At 42.6% G+C, this 15,779-nt stretch overlaps 1 protein-coding gene across 11 annotated transcripts in view; it reads right to left on the bottom strand.

The window, feature by feature from the left end:
- SPAG16 (sperm associated antigen 16) overlaps positions 1-15,779 on the bottom strand; it is a 373,943-nt gene that overhangs the window by 212,418 nt on the left and 145,746 nt on the right. The gene's annotated exons all lie outside the window — the stretch shown is intronic.

The raw sequence follows: 15,779 nt of genomic DNA, 5'->3' as shown, positions 1-15,779 counted from the left end.
CCCATCTTTCCTCCCCATTTGCTCTCCATAGGCATTACAAGGAAGAAAGTAGAAAGCAAAGCTCTTCAAAAATGAAAAACCACCTTAGATAGGCCCAGATCCACATAACTTTATGAAAACTAGAAATAGAATTTCCTTCTTTCTCAGAATTTCCTTCAACTTTCACTGTGCACAGAGAAAAAAGAAGTTGAAATAGAAGAAGTAAGAGACTCATTTTGGGGAACACTCCTAGAGGCAAAAAAAGCTGAAGACATATTCCAAGTGTTGCTACTTAGAGACTGACATTTTGACAGAGCCCTGAAAATATTCCTAGGAATGAACAATGACCACACATAGAACAATCTTCATGGCTGACTCTCTCAGCTGCTACATATTCCTTTACCTCTTCCTAGAGCAAAAAAATAACATACCAGGCCCTGGAAATGCTTAAGTAAAGTAGTTCTAGCCTTTAAAAGGATGCATTAAAGAGCACTGACAGAAGAGTCTGGAAAATAAAAACACTTACATATAAAAATGATTGCTGGTACTCATGAGTTTCTCTGATACCTATGGGAGCCTTACAGCTAAGTTGCAGGAGTTACCTGAAAGGTGTCTTCATTCTTTTTAAAATTTAGTGTTTTTCGTGACTTACGGATATCTACAAAACAAACCCCTGAAGACTCAAAGTCACACAAGCTACAATTTTCCAATTCAAAGCATATTTGGAATTAAATGCCTTTTCCTGAGTTGCATCCAAATGAAAATGATGGGATTCCAGATTTCATTTTGTCACCTTTGTTAGCATTTTCACCATCTGCTGCCATTGGCACCACCTTCTGCCATTTACAGGCCCCAGACTGATATTCCAAAGTGGTTCTAAATCTTAGGATGGTCCCAACAACCTAAATATTCTGCTGCACCATGCTGGCTGCTGTCAGCCAAGAATCAGAAAGCATCCAGAGCTGGGACCCACCAGGATCATGCAGTGAACCCGGCCCTGCCCAGGACACTCCAACAATCCCACCCTGTGCCTGACAGCATTGTCCAGATGCTCCTGGAGCTCTGGCAGCCATGGAACTATGATCCTTCCCTGGGGAACCTGTCCAGTGCCTGACCACCCACCACGTCCCAACATCCAGCCTAAATCTCCCCTGGCAGAGCTTCATAAACCTCCTGGAGCACACTACCACACTACACCAAGACTTTCCAACCCTCCTCATGACCATTTTGTTCAGTGGAGCTGTCCGTGCTGCACAGCCCAACTCCTGCAAAGACGATGTTTATGAAAACCATAGAACCAGGCACACAAGTGAGAAGCTACAGCAACGTTAACCTCAAGGGCTGCCATTATCCTGCTTCCAATGAGTCTCCATTCACGTTACACTGGACTATAGCAAGTCATTAAGATCAGTCTCAACAAATACCTACTTTTAGAGCAAAATACAGTCCTGCTTCCAGAGCAGGAACAAGAGGGACAAAATTGCTGTGAGACTTCAAATCATCACTCCCACAGAAAGAAATGTAGAGCCCATTTATAAACAAATGTATGGTTTCCTCATATCCTGTGTGAGACCCAAAAAAGCTGAAAACACCCCAGCTTCTTTTTGCCACAACCGCTTTGTGTCCCACTGTGCGTGCATCACGCACTTGTTTACAAAACAGAAAAAGCCCAAATTCCTAAGCTTTGTCCTGGAGACAAATACTAGTCCACAGAAAGTGAAGGATCTCCAATGGAGAATCTGACCAAATACTACCAAAACCCCAGAGATTAACATGTCTAAAGTAAAATTTTTACACCTTTAAACATCAGTGTTTCATTTAAGATGCCAGAGAACTATGAATGAGCAGAGGGGGTGCCTGCTTATTTTTGACATGAGAGAGACCAGACTCAGAAAATATTGTTATCATGCCATCTATTCTGTGAAAAGCTAATAATGTCCTAGAGAAAGTGGTGGATGAACTGAAGCACTGCAGCTTGCACCAATCAGTCAGCAAAGCCTCGCAGACAGACCTGCAAGATTTGGTTCTGACGAAGCACAGGTAGGAAGCACAAATCAAATCAGAGTTTCCTTTTGAGGGTAAGCACATCTGCGTTGCTGCATGTCTCCAGCAAGGCAGTGGCCATTTAGTGACCAGGATCTGGTATGCTGGGGATGGAAGGGTGCCAACAGCTGCTGCAGAGATGAAATCTCTGGATGGAATGTTGGGATGCTCATTGATTTGATGCCTTCAGTTTTAGCTTTCATATTTTCCAGATTCTGTACTGCATTGGTATGTAACTCTGAACTTCAAAGTGGAAGCAAGTTCTCCTCACAGTTTAGTCAGACAAAACAATCCTTTTCCAGCCTGAGAACCAAGGACACCGTTGCAGCTTCATGTCCAAAAAGTGGAAACAACAGCAAATTGAGGAGAGGAATCTGGGAGGATGGGACTTCACAACCTGAAGCTGTAATTGGGCAATTAACCCCAACATGTAAATGGACCAAAACCCATAAAAGTGTGAAAACTAATGACCTACAGCCCATCGTGGCTGTAGCACTGGCCAGGCTCTTGTACTGTCCACAGTGCATCCTTTGAAAGCCTTTTAATAAATCCCTACTTTATTCCTTTAACACTGTCTAGCCTCTGTTCTAGGAAGCCTCTCAAGGCATCGGTTTACCTGCACAGGTGATGACCAACCTGTGAACTTTCCAGCAGCACCTCTGTGTGTGACACCTGCATAGCATCACCAGAAAGACCATACTAGTTATTTGCTGGGCTTTTTTTCACTTTAAGTACAAGGTCAAGTTCCTCTAAACTCAAAATACCAGAATATTTTGGACCACTAAAAATAACCTTTTTGTACTAACTAAAACTCAGCAACCTGAGAGCCAGCCCTTATTCAGCTTTACCAAAATAGCTGATCAAGTGTAGAATGTGTGAGAGAGCCACGTGCAACTAATTTTAACATCTGTATAACACCATTTACACTTGACCAACACACACTGCAGACCAAACCCCCCATCCTGCCTAATGGAGCTCACTACTGCTGCAAATTTAAGAACCGCTAGGAAGTCGAGAGTGCAACATAACTCCATAGTCTATTTGTCATAGGAAAAACAATCATCAATATGGTAATTGCAGAAGTGCAAAATGCACTTTAAAGACCACTGCTGGCAATTTTTTTTATTCCATGGAGTAAGAAAACTAATGAGGCACATCTTAGATTAGTTTAGGGTAATCCTAAAAGCAGTAAATAATGCTTACTATGCAAGTACTTTAACGTAGATTGCTTAAAGTGAAAAACAGACAAGATTCCACTCTGTTACAGATGCAGAAACAGAGGAATTTAAATGGACTATTTTTATTACCAACAAATTTGGCAGAATACTTCACATCACATTAACTCCAATTTTAATATGTTCCACTTTCTAATTAAAAAACCCCCCATTTTTAAAAAATTACAAATAATAATGTCCACCAGACAGAAACAGAGTTTTAGGGGAGCCACTCTACAAAGCTACAGTAATCTAAAAGGAGACTTGCCTACCACGTGGAGTTAAAAAGGTGGCAACCTCAGTATGGACAGCTTAAGCTCTGTATCCTAGAGTGGCAACAGCACAGACAAGAAGTCCCCAGGGAGCTGAAGTACAGTCTGGGGCAGTTCATGGTTCTCCAGGAGCAGGGATCTCCAGGAAGAGAGAACCAGGGTTCTCTAGGACGCAGGAATCTCCAGGATGCAGGGATCTCCTGCTCAGCTCCCAAAGCCCATGGAGAGGAGCCTGAGCTCTCCCTGGAATTCGTAACACCAGAAAGGGCACACAAGCCCCACAGGCCACACCAAGAACATACAAAGGAACAGTCAGAGCAACTCCAGGGTTCAGTTTTGCAAAATTATGTGGCTTGGAAAAAGAAGCTGTAGTGCTGTCACACAGCCACACCTATAACATGCAGCACCTGCACTGGAAGAGGCTCCTCTCGAGGTATGCTCCAACACACTCATTTTTATCCACCAGAATCATTTATTAATGATCTTTAAGGTCCCCTCCAACCTTTCTCTGACTCTCTGATTCCAGCAACAGGCGTGCTTTCAAAGGGCTGTTTGGGATTTCTCCACATCCCAACATATTATTTTCCTTTGCATGTAACATGGAAAGAATTTTACAGTGTTCACGCTTGAATCCTCCCAGCCAGGTGTTAAAGTTAAGGTAATCAATGGAAATCCTTTCTTCATTTAATGAGGCTTGTACAGAGAATTGCTTAGAAGAAAAAAAAATACCATTAAAGTTCATGGGAATTTGGACTGACTTAGTATTTCAGCATACAGCACTGTGCAAACAGTTGCTTAATGTGCTTGGTTCTCCCTCTGTAAATGCCACTGATCAGCTATGTGTGTCTTCCAGCAGGGAAAAAGGAAACAATACCCTGTGTGCTATTCCATGAAATAGCTGCACTTCCAGTAATAAAATAGGGATTTATAGAAACATCTACTTTAAACTGTTTTCAAAGCTTCTGAAATATATCTGGTCTGGTTTATTTTACCCCTGCAATCCTGTACAAATAAACGAACTCTGGCCATTACGGCTTTACAAGTAAGAAAATGCAGAAGACAGCTGTACCAAAATACATCAGTCTGTTAATCCATACCTAAAATCTCTCTTAGAACTCATAAATAAAGCAGATATTACACTTGTACATGTGTATAAAACAGCAGAGCTTTATAACGCTCTATTTAATACTTAATCCTGCACATATAACAAGCAGAACGGAGGGGTTTGGGCTCTTTCTTCTATTGCTAGAGTTCCAAATAAGAACAAATATAGAAGAACATGGATAATTGAGGGGGATACAGGAATGGAGTGTCACTATGCTGCTTTAAAATATGATCCTGAATAGTGCTTTAAGTTCTGACTGTAAAGAAGTCAAAAGCTTAAGTTATGCGCGTAACTTCAAATACACAATTAGCCCCACAAAGCAGAGCTGGGCATCGAACTCCACTGATTATTTTTGGTAGCAGTAGGATTAATTCCATCCTTCAGCTTAACCACTGCCCTGTGCACTCATGCCACATGTGCAGAGAGCAGCTGATACCAACCCCACTACTCAAGAGCCCCCATTCCCAGCTCCCTCCTATCCAGTCAGAAGATATTCCAGGTGTTGTCCGAGTTGGACACAGTAAAGAAAAAGAAGAGACATTTTATGTGTGTGACATCTTTGGATATTCCAACATTATGAACCTGGAAAAACATTCATCTTGCCCTTGTTATTGTGTGTGTTTATGTATTAGCAGAGCTTGCCATTGCAGCTGGCCTTCATCTTACTATATAATAAAGTAGAATATCAAGAACAAGTATCTGCGTAATTAGCACATCAATCATGTCGCTCTTTAATATAAACCAAGTATTAATTCACTTCTCCACAGATCCCCTCACTGTAACTAACACAAATTATTAATTAGCTAACCACAAGCAAAAAAAAAAAAAAAAAAAAAAAGGCACGAAACCACTGAGGTACAGAATTTCCAGCAGTTACAGCTCAGGGAGCACCCACAGGAGCGCCCCACTTGCCCACAGGTGACAGGGCATTTGCCTAGCATTTCTCAGTGACACACTACTTAAAAATTAAAATCTCTTTGTTCATACCCACACTGCAAACAAACTCTATAAATGTGTTTTTCATAAAACTTATAGCCAGAGCAGCAAGAGAAGACCATCCTTCCAGTTTTTCCCCACATTATGTAGTGACCTTGTTCAGAGGCCATGAGAACCTCAAGAGATTATTACAGAGCTGAAAACTGGACACCATGCTGAGACACAGCCCTCTGAACAATACAGCACAGATATCTCTTCCCTAAGGGACAATAAAATTTTAAATGTAATTTTCTTACTTATGTTTCCGAAAAGAATCGTCTTCCTCTTTCTGTATCCATTACAGCAAATCAAAACTTGAATTTCAAGGAAATTGAGGAGCCAGCTCATGAGAAACCATGCAACTTTCCCCCCTGGATCAGAGTATGATCAACTCACCAAACTTCCTTGTTATATGGTGGTGACATAGCTCATCCTACAGGATTCAAGCAAGTTTATTGACCCATTCCCCTCTATATTTTTGAAACAGCTTTCTATTTCATTCAACTTTTAACTCTAAATAAAATGCTTTCTAAAATTTTCCCAAGGTTGTTAGCTCTGAGAGAATTTTGTGCCTACATTTGCCTCCAAGGACACTCTGGACACGTCTTTCTTTTCTTTTTATAGCTGCTACCATCCCCTGGTCACTAAGCAATGGAAACATATTTTTCTTCTTCTCAAAATATATTGAAAGCCAGACCAAAAATCCAGAGCCATGCAGTCAGCTATACAGAAAAATAATGGAAAAATTCCATTTTCTAAGACTAGCAATAGCTTAAACACTTCTCTGAGGGAAGGAAGGTCAAATCATTTCTATCGATTTAGCCAAATATTCTTACAAAACTTATTTCTACTGGGAAGATGACAAGTAGCAAAACTCATCCCTTTGAAGCATTTCTCTGCAATGGCCATTAAAGCTTGGTGGCTCTGAGTCCACAGAATCCCTTCCCTCCCCTTCCATGTGCCGTGGCAGAGCCCTGGCACGTGCAGGTGAATTTGGGACTGGTTTGGTTCACTCCACAGGTGAATGTCAGGATCATTTTTGCCATTTTATTCCAAACTCCTTGATGTTTAATGGAGCAGTTACTCCTCCGCCTGAGAGATGCTGAAGTCATCCTGGGGTTCAAGGACAGCGATTCCAGTTTGCCTGAGCTTCCTGCTCCTCGTGTCACTTCCCAAAACCAAACCAAACCAATGAGTGCAGCTGAGCACACTGAGCACTCCCAGGGGCACTGGATACACGAGCCATCCCTGCTGGCTCTCTCAGACTTCCAGAGCCCCACGTGGCACACACGAGGGCAGGCAGACACAGGGAGGAGCAGGAACTATGGTGCAGAAGCAGTGGTAAAAGGCTGCTTGGCTCAAGGGATCCTTACCTACCACTGCACAGGATAAAACAGTACTGAGTGGCATTCATCAGGAATGCTACCCTGGCTCAAACATTCCTGCCAGGCAGGAGCAGCTGCAGTGCAGTTCCCATGCCAGTGCAGTCCAAGGAAGCTGGCTGAGAGTAAGGGAGGTGCCCACAGCAGGAGAGGCACCGGGAGAATGCGGCACCGGCACTGACATTCACGAGGGCACAGCAGAGAGAAACCGTGCTCCTACGGAGAGAGAAAATGGAACCAGGGAGGGAAAGGATGAGGTGGGGGCAGCAAGTTTTCGCTGGAATAAGATTCCAAGGCTGTGAGCCTGAGGGCTGCAGTTCACAGGCACCACAAACACTCACTGGGAGCAATGGATGAGCTGTAAGGACCTGGCAGGGCTCATCCCGAGTCTCCTCCATCTTTGCTCGTGTTGAGGCTGCCGTGAGGCACAAGGTGCCTTCACCAGCTTCCTCGAGGAAGCGTCCAAAAGCTAATCAGTAAGTGCAAGATAATGTACCAAGAAGGTCCTACCACTGGGAAAAGGAGCACAAGTAAAGCTGCAGCAGGGAATTCCCTTTCAAAGGGCCGAATTCCACCCAAGCAACAACCCCAGAGGTGCACAAGCAATCACCAGGTGGCAGGATTTGCCTGCTAAACTCAGAACTTCCACAGCTCCCAAAAGCAGCAAGGGAGTGGGTAACACCCAGCTTGCTCACCTACCTACCACTGTTAACCGGCAGGGACAGAAGAGAGGCCAGAAAGGAGTGAACCAGAGATGCAGCCTGTGTTACCATTGCTGCTAATACACCTCTAGCTCAGTCACTTTTGCCTGTTGATCTTCATTTTTCTCCTCCCTGAGGGCTTCTAGACCATGCTTCCATGGACGAGTACAGCAAAAATATATAACATATATAACACAGATCAATTTCCAAAATATTTATTTTTTATCCTTTTCACATATGCAAAGAAATCAGTAGTGAAATATATTTTTACCTCAGATTGGTTGTCAGGGATTCTAAAAAGCCTCCTACTGCAGTTTTGCAAGCCAGGTCTTTTCTGCTGTTTCCTTCAAATTATCAAATGCTAAATGATCAAATGATGAAGGGGTTGGTTGGTTTACAATTCCCTTTGAAGTGAAAAAGCTCAGCATAAAGAATCCTATGAATAACAAATGCTGCTGTTTCCCTCTGCCATTTTAGTGTATTGATCACACATTTTTTCACATTTTTCCACATCCTAATGGCTAAGCCTGGAAGAAAGGTTGGAGAACAAGAGTTTTCTGCACTGTGGCCCAAAGGGTGAGAACTGGAGTGGTAAAACACTCTTTATGCAATGACTCTGTGATGCAGAAGTGGCAGCAACAACACACGTCGGGGTAGAGAAGACAAAGTACATTTCAAATCCAGAACGAAATCTGTGTGCAATCAATGCAGAAAGAACACACTGACAGATGCCCAAGCAGAGAGTCTCTGTAAGATAAGGAATGTGAAAAGGGCATTTTTTCAAATAAACAAAACTGTGACAGCTTTTTTTTCTTTTTCCCCTCCAAACCAGAAGGAATTGAGGAAAAGGTAGGCCTAACAGAAAAACATTGGAAAGATGGAATCATGTTTCACAGCAATTGACACGGGTGATAAACGAGCCCAGGAGGGAAAGACCTCAGAATGAGAGATGCAGCAGGGCTCTGTCTGCTGTGCTCTGACGCTGCTGTAACAGCTCATAACTCTGATTAAATGAGCTGGTATTTATATGCATATATACACACTACACACACACACGGAGCAATCCATTTTCTAGTGAGCCTTGCCTGAATTCAGGCAAATCACAGCACCACTGTTCAGTTCAGCCCATCAACACCAGCCTCAGCAACCTCCAAGAGCTGCCCTCCTCTTGTCTCAGCTCTATGCCTGTTCTGTCAGGTCCTTCAGGGGAAAGAAGTAAAAAATGTTACTTGTGCACACAGTGCAGCTTGTTAGAATCCCATCATTCTAAGCACATGAATTCTCTTAAAATTGACATGGTTCTGTCAGAGAAAAAGAGGTAGAAACGTGAAGTTTTGGATTCTGCAAGAATTTTTTTTTTTTAGCAGGTTGCATACACACATATGGGTAATTTCCAGCCCCTAAAAGGCCTCTTGGGCATTTTTTCCTCATCATTTATTGATTCCTGATACCTGATCACTGACATACTTAAGGCAGCACTTGATGAAGGTGTCACAGAGATCCTGACACACAAACTCCTTCCATGCGACTTAGAGGAAATAGTCTGACTGCACATGATGTGCTGGGAGAGTATTCCCTGCAGGCTGGGGACGAGGAAGAGGACGCAGAAGGTTTTGTAACCACGCAGCACAGTGGCAGCAGAACTCTGCAGGGCAAGAGTCACTGCTGTGTCACTAAATCTGCTACCCCAGCAAGGGCTGATGAGAGAACATCCTCCTATCTCACACCAGTTAGACCGGGTTTCTTCTGGCCAGTGCTTGGAGATTTCCAGGGCCAGGCTTCCTGCAGCTGGCTACAGCAGAAGAGAACAGACACGCCCAACAGCACTTCCAATTTCTTGGTAATCCGTAAACTTTTTAAAAAATACAATTGCAAGTTGGACAGGAGATATTTAACACAGAGAAATTTGTGCTCCCAAACTATTCCCCAGTGCCTACAGCTATGGGCTGGTGTCCTAAATATTCAATAAATATATAAAAAACCTCAAATGCCTAATTTCCAGAAAACTTAATTCTCAGCTTAACACAGTAAATTTTCATTAATTTCTTCCCCTAGGTTAATAGGAAACAAATTACATATCAGAAAATGTTAATGGAATTTCCCTACAGTTTCTCTCTTATGTACTTATACCTGCAAATGTTTAAATATTATAAAAATATCGAAGTAGAGCGAGACAATAGGCAATTTATTCTATAGTAAGCACAGTACTGCATAGGATGGACTGAAAAACATGAGAGGGAAAGAAAAAAAAACCTCTCTATCTGAAAGGTCTGGCTGTAACAGTTTGTTCTGTCCCTAAAAGAATCTTGAGAGCAATAAAAGCATTAGCTGGTGTCCTGCAGTGCTAGGGAACAAACGGGTGGGGATGCAAGGTTCAGTGGAGAGGAACAAGTGGTATCAGGTAGAGAAATCAGGTCAGGAAGACAAGAGGAATGAAGTTTGGGGTGATTCATCTCTAGCAGGGTAGGCAGAGAACGTCAGTGACGGCAAATCAAGCAGCCCAGCTGACATTCACTGCCATAGAGGGGTAACAGTAAAGGATTTCACATTACACAGGGGCTGCTGCTGTTCTCCCTAACATCAGGAGAAACACTACTGAGTCAAGGCTCCACCCTTCCAAACCAGCTGTGTTTTGAGATACTGCGAAGCAGTTTTAAACATTTCTGTTTTAACATATCCACCAACAAGGACCATTCCTAATAGACAGCTTAAATGAAATAGTAACACAAGTATTTCCAGATGCACATTGTGTTCCTTTCTGACACTGCTCCCAAAAGACAAAAGCTCCCTGTTTCCAATGCAGATTCCCACAGGACTGTCAGCAGCAGAGCTGTCTCAGCCCATTCACCTCCCAGATCAAATTCACACAGGCTCAGGCTTCCAGAAGGATCCTTTCCTGTGTGCATCAATGGCAGAGGATCCTGCGGCATTGGCCAGGATGTGGGCTTTCCTGCTAAAGGGGTAGGTCCCAAGGGAATACAGGGGATTTTGTTGTAAATGGCACGTGCTTTCACTGGTATTCCAAGAGGCAGAATTTCCTGTAAGGATCCCTAAGGGGCAGCACAGCTCCACAAAAGTGCAATCCACGTTTTACAGGGGTCACACACCTTTCATTCTGAACCTGCAAGTGCCAGGCAAATCCTAGAAAGCTGCTGCTATAGTTCCTATAGACAAAGTAAGGTTTGAGAACCTCCATGTGTTTCCACACTCAGAGAGGGAGCAGTTTGTAAATTCAGCGTCAGCCTAGGCTTTTACAGTAAGTGACAATCACTTTTTCCATCTGAGCCTCTGTAGGTCAGGGCAAACCTCCTGCATTTGTACAGCCAGAAGTGAGAGATATTGTCAATAAAGCAGGAGGTAAAATTACACGGGCCAAGGGTTCTGCCGAGTTCCAGGGGTGGGACCAGCAGCATCAAGTGCAGCTGCCATTGAGTTAGAAGGGCGCCCCAGGCTTAGTGCGGGGGCTGTTTACCAGCTTTTAGGAAAGATAATCACATAATTAATATCCTATCTGGAAAAACAGTACGAAGACGCAACTAGAACATTTCTGTCAGTTTTCTGCTAACTAAAATGAGAATTCTGAGAATCCAATTCTCACTTCATTGCAAACCAGAAGCCACTTCACTGGTTTTAGAAGTATTCTGATGGCAGTACTCAAAAGGAGAGCTCCATCAATTCAGGAAGTGTTACCTTCCAGAAACACATAGCTTCTAATAACTCTCTCAGGGTGTAGAGTATGATGGTGACTCCAGTGTTTTCTTGATGGCCAAACTACAGTCTCCCTTAGGAAACACTTGAGACCGTTTCCTCAAACTCACCTAGACCAACAGGATATATATATACACACATACATGTAGGACAGGACATGGTTATCACAGCTCTTCACTTTGCCTGCCAGCCCATACCCTCTCATGTTGGTGTACTGTTAACGACTCGGGCAAACGAACTGCAGCCATTCCCTGGATAAAAATTACATCCCTAGCTCACTTAGAAACCACCCCACTGCTCCACAACATAGCTTTCATCTTGGCTAATGGTTGCCTGACGGGTGGTTTGTCATTAAAAACCCAATGTCCCTCCCGCTCCCAGTTTTACTCAGAGTAGGACGTTCTTGGTGCCCCAGATTTCGCTGAGGGAGGGTCTCTCCCTGCAAAGTGATGCTCAAGGTGCAAAACTACTCAGGCTTGGTGGTGGATCTGTTCACTGATGTTTGCACACACAGCCACATTCATTGCTTTCAAAACCAGGTCTTGCACAACGAAACCAAACCAGAGTCAGGAAGCAGAATTCTCCCTGGGGCTTTTTTTTCAGTTCTGCTATTCTGGTTCTCCTTGCAAGCACCCACATTACAACAGTGAATGTGAACACATTTTACACTTCAAAGAGGTGGGACTGGGACCTGTTTCCATTTCAAACAAAAAAAGGCACGAGTAAATTGACTGTTGCACAAAATCATTTCTACTGCTGTAGAAAACAAAACTACTTTAATTTGTATTTCCTTTTTGTATGGTCTGTAAAGAGAATCCATGGAGGAGAAAGGCATTTTAAGAGAGAATTAATTAGCATAGTTTACAAAAGCCAATTACATTATTGAAAAAACACTCAGCGTGCCACATTTAAAGAAACTGTATTGATTCATTAAGAGAAAACTACTGGTTATGGTTAAATCCCCTTCCCTTTATACTGGGGTATTTTCTGTCATTCAGAATGCTGACACAAATGACATGAGGTTATTTTCTGGTCTAAAATAATGCAATGCAAGTAATCCAAACTGCACTTTTGCATGGCAGAACAGAAAAACATGTACTCAGAAATTTCACACCTACAAATGTTAACGCTTCTTATATCAACTTCAAATAAAATTATGGATTACAAATGCTACGGTCTGTTTCATTAATATTAAAGCTCAGCCAAATTCATCAGACTTTCTGAGATATCTCAAAATGGTAAATAAAAATTATATTCCATCATCATGGAAATAACTTGCAAGATATATTTATACAGGACAAATTGCAGGAAGAGAAAGTATGGAATATAGAAATACACCATGCCATGGGCAGGGATGCCACTCAGTGATTAGGAAGACTTATCACCCTCACAACAGTGTGACTGAGCCTTGGCTAAATCTAAATAAAAATATATGGACATAATTTTGTGAGTCTTCTCAAATGACTATAAAGAAACATGGGGTGTGAAATTATGCCCCAGCTCCCACTGACTACACTGCAATCAGAATTTCCCTCCAACTGCATCTGCTTAGGGACTGGGGAGTTCTGATTTTTTTAAACTTTGAATTAAAACCTACTCCTTTAAGAACCTGATCCATACAGGTGATGATTTTGCTCTTGCAAATATTTATTAGCATGAATCTTCCTGCTCACACAGATAATCCTCTCGGGTTCAGAAACAAATATGCTGTACTTAGGGAAAAAGAGGTGGAAAATCTGCAAAAAGGAAGAACAGACTATTGTCACAAACACTGACAGAGGCAATGGGAACAGAGCAGAGCCTGGAGAAAGCAGAAGAGCAGAACATTGAAGTGGCTGGAGGGAAGAGATGAAGGCCTGGAATCCCTGAAGAACAGGTGACACGGGCCCAGGGGTGGCCCAGAACAGCACCTCCAACAGCAGGGAATTCCTGAGACAGCAAACTGTGAGGGTGTGAATGGGATGAAGGGAAACCAGGAAGGTGGTGGTTTAAATCTGGGCAAGTCTGAGTTCCGGAGATCCCTGAACAATGAAAACCATCAGCAACCTCTTGTCAATAAAGAGGAAAGAGGGCAGAGTAAAAGGAGCAGAAGGTGAAACAAGATACCAAGGCTAGAAATGAAAGTGGAAGAGTAATGTAAGATTGACTAAAAAAAAAGCCCAAACCAAGTTTATATTTAATATAATGAAAAAGCCTGATCATTTTCTGATAGCTACAGGCTCTTTATCTGAATCTGTGAAAGCTAAAACCATTCACATCAGAATGCTAGTACCACAAGGAACAATCCTAACCTGGGATGAGCAGAGCCATACACCATCATTTCCACCTCTAATTTCTCTGTTTTCCAACACAGTTATTAAACCTCTGAAACACTACTTCAGTTCTGGCCATGGGTATGACAAAGCACAAAAGAGACACGAATCCTGTTCCGAGCTCCTGCATTTCCACCAGGGTGTATCAAACAGACAATTATGTCGTATGGATGATACTCCTGAAGAAATCTCAGTAACAAAAATACATAATAAATAAATAAAAAGGGATGGGCTCGGTAAGACTTGGAATATTTGGTTACCAAGAGAAATGCAAGGTTACACGCTACAGTTTAACACGCTTCAAGGAAAACTCAAAAATTACCAAAAGGCAACCAAATGCTACAGTACGGACTATCTATATTTAAATCCTTGTCTAATATAGATTGAAGACAACAAGAAAATCAAGACTTTCCAGTCAATGTTTAAGTGCTTCAGTCAATCAGGTTAAAATTGGAGTCTTGTTTTTCTCCCCTATGACTCTTAAGCATCTTGTTAGATGCCATTACCAGCTAGTTAATAGCAGCAGTTTAAGTGGACAACAGAATTAATCCTTGGTAGAATGAAAAATGGCAGCTCTTTCATTATAAAATGTACAAGCAGTATCCCACCCAAGTATGAGCCCTCTGGATGATCAGGACGTTCAGATCCTCTGGGTGGCTGCACAACACATCTGGGACAAATGAGTGCACAAGATCAGCAGCCACTGAACCCATTACTCTGTAATGAACAGGCTGGTCATTGTGCTGTGCGTTCAGCCACATCAGACTGAGCCCTGCCCTGTTCCACACCATTCCTGGTATTGCCAGTCAAGCATCTCCCACTGAGCGCCATATGAACGTGTCTAAACCATCTAAAGATGCTTTTATTTTGAGGAGTGTGCCAGAAACGTCAACATTTCTGTTCAAACCTGTCTTCTAGAAGTGCCAAGGCAGAGAGATGCAGCTACACTACAGCCATTGTGGAGGGCACGGACCTCGTAAGTGGAAAAGGATGGTAACAAGGAACAGCGGCATGGGCAGGAGAAAGGGGAACTGGTTCCTTAAAAAGCACAAAGTATGAGCTGCCCATGCTCCCTGTGACAGCCCAGGTTAATTAAAACAGGGGCACAGAGCTAGTACTGGGACATGCAGCTTCTACAGTGTGACTGCTAAACTCTGAGCTCCAGGTTGATCTCACAGACTTTGATTTCACAGCATAGTCCAAGTTGGAAGGGACCCACAAGGATCATCAAGTCCCATCCCAGGACTGCAGCCACAATCCTGGCGTTATCAGCACCAAGTGCCAACCAACTGAGCCAATCTCAGTTTCTCCACCTGGAAAACAGTCATCAGAACTGTCTCTAGATTTTTAAACTTCCATGAGCTCCATGCTGGGGGCTAAGAAAGCTCAGTGAGATCTGGGTCTTGACCAAGTTATTCTGAAAAAAAAAAAATAATATATATATATATATGTATATTAAATCCTACAGTGGTTGTATCTCTTCCTTCAGAGTGCAAAGTTATTGTTGAAAACTTGTTATTCCAAATTGACTTTGCAAGTATAAAATTTGACAATTCTTCCTCGTATATCCACGGGGCACAAGAGATAATCTCAAAGCAAAACCTTTGAAGGAGGCTTATTAAGACTGTACGTATTCCAACTGCTAATGAGCTAATGAGATAAAAAATAGTTATTTAAAAATATTTTTTTCTACAGCAGAAATTAGTGATAAAAACGCCCACAGGAACAACACCACATTCATCACGATGAAACAACAGCCACACACAGAGATGAACGCGGCTTGGAGGCTCAAGTGTTTATAGGGCTGCGTGTCGACTGAGGAAGGGCTTCTGAATGCAATCTACTTCCCACAACATAGGCAGAGTTATAGCTTTGCTTGGAGCCAAACTGTCATAAAATAGCTCATCCTAACACACAATCATTTGGCGACAGAATTACGGCTTCTTCCAGACCACAGCATAACAAAAGAGCATCAACTTCCCACCGTGACACTGCTGAATCAATCTTACATTTTACACCTGAGCTGTCTGGGTTTAATTGGAGCCTTGCAGTATCTCAATGTTGCTGCTAATAGCAATATCACTAGCA

The sequence above is a fragment of the Hirundo rustica genome, chromosome 7, assembly GCF_015227805.2.
Source record: "Hirundo rustica isolate bHirRus1 chromosome 7, bHirRus1.pri.v3, whole genome shotgun sequence".
In the NCBI taxonomy this organism is placed as follows: Eukaryota; Metazoa; Chordata; class Aves; order Passeriformes; family Hirundinidae; genus Hirundo; species Hirundo rustica.
The sequence above is the reverse complement of the archived record's forward strand: the minus strand, read 5'-3'. Positions and strand labels throughout refer to the sequence as shown.